General features: G+C 50.3%; 1 long non-coding RNA gene across 1 annotated transcript; it reads left to right on the top strand.

The window, feature by feature from the left end:
* The first annotated feature begins 232 nt into the window (after window positions 1–232).
* LOC139180647 (uncharacterized) lies at window positions 233–3,680 on the top strand. Its single transcript, XR_011564893.1, has 3 exons — window positions 233–2,077; window positions 2,266–2,328; window positions 2,968–3,680. It is a non-coding gene; the product is annotated as an uncharacterized lncRNA (long non-coding RNA).
* Window positions 3,681–4,343: the final 663 nt, after the last annotated feature.

Below are 4,343 nucleotides of genomic sequence, written 5' to 3'. Positions count from 1 at the left end.
GGCCTCAGGGTGGCTGGGGTTCTGGCCTTCTCTGTCAGTGGCCACAGAGTTTATTGTTTGGGGCGGTGATCTGAACATGGAACTTTCCACACTAAGCTCCAGAGAAAGCCAGTCTCCTCTGCCTTGGTCCTCCTGCCCTCTGGGGCCTGGCAGGTGGGGAGGGATGGGAGGAGCTTCTGGCTAAAGTGCCACAAACTCTTGAGAGTGCCTTGGACTGCAAGGAGATCCAGCCAGTCCATCCTAAAGGAGATCAGTCCTGAACATTCATGGGAAGGACGGATGCTGAAGCTGAAACTCCGATACTTTGGCCACTTGATGTGAAGAGCTGACTCACTGGAAAAGCCCCTAATGCTGGGAAAGATTGCAGGCAGGAGGAGAAGGGGATGACAGAGGATGCAATGGCTGGATGGCATCACCGACTCAATGGACGTGAGTCTGAGCGAGCTCTGGGGGTTGGTGAGGGACAGGGAGGCCTGGCGTGCTGCAGTCCATAGGGTTGCAGAGTCAGACACGACTGAGCGACTGAACTGAACTGATGACTGCATGTGTGAGGGGAGGACCTGCCAAGCTCCTCACTTGGTTATCCAGGCAGCGGCCCATCACTGTTTCACCCTCCAAGTCCCCGATCCCTGTTGGCTGTATTATTACGTCTGCGTCGTCACGGTTGACCTGCCTGTGTTCCTTTTTGTTTAGTTACTCCACATTTAAGCTGGCTCAGGGTCGACCTCACCCACTTACAGCAGCATCTCCTTCTGTTTCTTCACTTGCTTCTGTGGCAGGCGCTGGAGGCCCGCCTGAGGTGCTGGATATAAAGCGCTGCACACGGCAGGTCCTGCCCGGCCCTCGGGCACTCAGAAAGTGGAGGAAGCACCGCTAGGGTCTCCGAGAGGCTCCGGTTTTTGAGGCATTTGAAAATCTTGTCTGCGGCACTGCAGGAGGGTCATATCTCACAGACATGATAATGAGTGAAAACGGACACGGAGAGAATGTGCCATCTGATTTCATTGTCACCAAGTCCTAGAGGGGCTCAGGGGTAAAGAACCTGCCTGCAATGCAGGAGACCCGGCTTTGATATCAGGGTTGGGAAGATCCTCTGGAAAAGGAAATGGCAACCCACTCCTGGATTTTTGCCTGAAAAATCCATTGGACAGAGGAGCCTGGCAGGCTACAGTTCAAAAGGGCCTCAAAGAGTTGGCTATGATGGAGCAACTGAACACACAGCATGGGCAACATTGATCTGTTGATGGAAACCTGGTCGCTGGTGGTCTGAGATGGGGCATCAGGGACTCACTCAGTACAGTTCCGTCCCTCAGTCGCGTCTGTGACCTCGTGAGTCTGTCGCAGACTCTGTGGACCCGTGGACTGCAGCACCTCAGGCCTCCCTGTCCATCACCATCTCCCGGAGCTTGCTCAAACCCATGTCCATCGAGTCGGTGATGCCATCCAACCATCTCATCCTCTGTCATCCCCTTCCCCTCCTGCCTTCAATCTTTCCCAGCATCAGGGTCTTTTCTAAGGAGTCAGTTCTTCGCATCAGGTGGCTAAATGATTGGAGCTTCAGCATCAGTCCTTCCAATGAATATTCAAGACTGATTTCCTTTAGGATTGACTGGTTGGATCTCCTTGCAGTCCAAGGGTCTTCTCTAACACCACAGTTCAAAAGCATCAATTCTTCAGTGCTCAGCTTTCTTTATGGTCCAACTTTCACATCCATACATGACTACTGGAAAAACCACAGCTTTGACTATATGGACCTTTGTCAGCAAAATGATGTTTTTGATTTTTAATGCTCTGTCTAGGTTTATCATAGCTTTTCTTCCAAGGATCAAGCGTCTTTTAATTTCATGGCTGCAGTCATCATCTTCAGTGATTCTGGAGTCCAAGAAAATAAAGTCTCTCACTGTTTCCACTGTTTCCCCATCTATTTGCCATGAAGTGATGGGACCAGATGCCATGATCTTAGTTTTATGAATGTTAAGTTTTTTTAATGTTGAGGGATTCACTGCAAAGGAGCAAAAAGAAACTTTCCAGGCAGCTTGAACTGCTGCAGATCTCCCCTGGGGAGCCAGCTTCGAAGGTGTGTGCATTTCTCTTTTTACAACTCATTGAACTGGATGGTTTATTCTGTATCAATTACACCACAGCAAAGCTTCAAATTTCAAAGTTTCAAAAATTTCACATTTTGAAAGCCTATGGCCATTCCTTGCACAAAAACATAGCTGGTTATAGAATTACTAAATTACACTTTCTCTGAAATCCTTATAGAGGCTGCTCCTGGCACTGCATGTTGCCGTGGAAAATTCAGGAATGAACCTGGCAATCTTCCTTGTAAGTGAGTTTTGTTTTCACCCAGGGTCAGGAGAATCACAGAATGCCCATAAAGTTCTCATCTGGTCCCTCAGACTCCAGGAACTCTGGACTTGTTCTGATGGGGTTTGAGTAGGCCCAGTAAACAACACTTCTCCCTGTGGAGTTCTGTGCCAGCCGAGAAATAAGGATGAGGTTTGGCTTCCCTGGTGGCTCAGCTGGTAAAGAATCTGCCCGCAATTCAGGAGACTTGGGTTCAATCCCTGGGTCGGGAAGATCCCCTGGAGGAGGGCATGGCAACACACTCCAGTATTCTTGCCTGGAGAATTCTATGGACAGGGGAGCCTGGCGGGCTACAGTTCATGGGGTCACAAAGAGTCAGACATGACTGAGCGACTCACTTTGGGGGCCTATGTTCTGTTCATTACTGATCAAACTGCTGTTGGAGAATATGAGGGAAGTAGTCTTTTTCATCAGTTCAGTTCAGTCACTCAGTTGTGTCCAACTCTTTGTGACCCCAGGGACTGCAGCATGCCAGGCTTCCCTGTCCATCACCAACTCCCGGAGCTTACTCAAATTCCTGTTCATCCAGTTGGTGATGCCATCTAACCATCTCATCCTCTGTTGTCCCCTTCTCCTCCTGCTTTCAATCTTTCCCAGGATGAGGATCTTTTTCAGTGAGTCAGTTCTTCGCATCAAGTGGCCAAAGTATTGGAGTTTCAGCTTCAGCATCAGTCCCTTCAATGAATATTCAGGACTGATTTCCTTTAGGATGGACTGGTTGGATCTCCTTGAAGTCCAAGGGACTCTCAAGAGTCTTCTCCAACACCACAGTTTAAAAGCATCAGTTCTTCAACAGTCAACTTTCTTTATAGTCCAACTCTCAAATCCATAAGTGACTACTGGAAAACCCATAGCTTTGACTCGATGGGCCTTTGTAGGCAAAGTAATGTCTCTGCTTCTTAGTATGCTGTCTAGGTTGGTCATAGCTTTTCTTCCAAGGAGCAAGAGTCTTTTCATTTCATGGCTGCAGTCACCATCTGCAGTGATTTTGGAGCCCAAGAAAATAAAATCTGTCACAGTTTCCATTGCTTCCACATCTATTTGCCATGAAGTGATGGGACCAGGTATCATGATCTTAGTTTTCTGAATGTTGAGTTTTAAGCCAAGTTTTTCACTTTCCTCTTTCACTTTCTTCAAGAGGCTCTTTAGTTCTTCACTTTCAGCCATAAGGGTGGTGTCATCTGCGTACCTGAGGTTATTGGTATTTCTCCCAACAATCTTGATTCCAGGGTCTTTTTCATAATGCCCCTCAGAAGGTACAGACTTACCCTCCAGGCCCAAGTGTCCCCGGTCCTTCCCCAAGGGTAGAGGCTGACCGTGCAAAGCTGAGGCTGGAGCAGCAGAGAAGGTGCTTGGGCAGGTCGGGTCCCAGGGAGGCGTGGGGAGTCCCTGTCCTGCCCTTCCGCTTAACTGTCCAGTAAGCAAGGCCCCCTCCTCAGTCTACAAGAAGACCCATTAGGGCAGGGGTGGCAAGGGGCATGTCCCCACCTCTTGATCTTAACACAAAGCCGGTGGGGGATTAAAGAGCCCCCTCTCTGGGCTGCCCACTGCTCTCTGGGGCCTCTGCAGGGCAGTGCGGCTGTTTCCTCCAGGAGGCTCTGACCGGTTAAAGGCACACTGGACCCAGTGCTGTTCTCCATCCACGACTGGCCGAGTCGTGTTCCCTCAAAACCCCTGCGCTGCAGACCTCAACCCCGGACGTCAGAGTGTGACTGTGTTTGGAGGCAGGGTCTCCAAAGAGCTCCCTAAGGTGAATGAGCTCATTAAGACGCGGACCCAAGACCCACAGGACTGGGGTCCTTATAAGAAGGGGAGGTCAGGACACAAACACACTCAGAGGGACGACCCTGTGAGGACATGGGGAGGGGACGGCCATCTGCACACCCAGGAGAGGGCATCAGGAAGACCAGCCCTGCCCACACCTGGGTCTGGGGTCCAGCCTCCAGGACTGGAGACAGTGGACGTCTGCTGTG

The sequence above is a fragment of the Bos indicus genome, chromosome 29, assembly GCF_029378745.1.
Source record: "Bos indicus isolate NIAB-ARS_2022 breed Sahiwal x Tharparkar chromosome 29, NIAB-ARS_B.indTharparkar_mat_pri_1.0, whole genome shotgun sequence".
NCBI classification, from domain to species: domain Eukaryota; kingdom Metazoa; phylum Chordata; class Mammalia; order Artiodactyla; family Bovidae; genus Bos; species Bos indicus.
The sequence above is the reverse complement of the archived record's forward strand: the minus strand, read 5'-3'. Positions and strand labels throughout refer to the sequence as shown.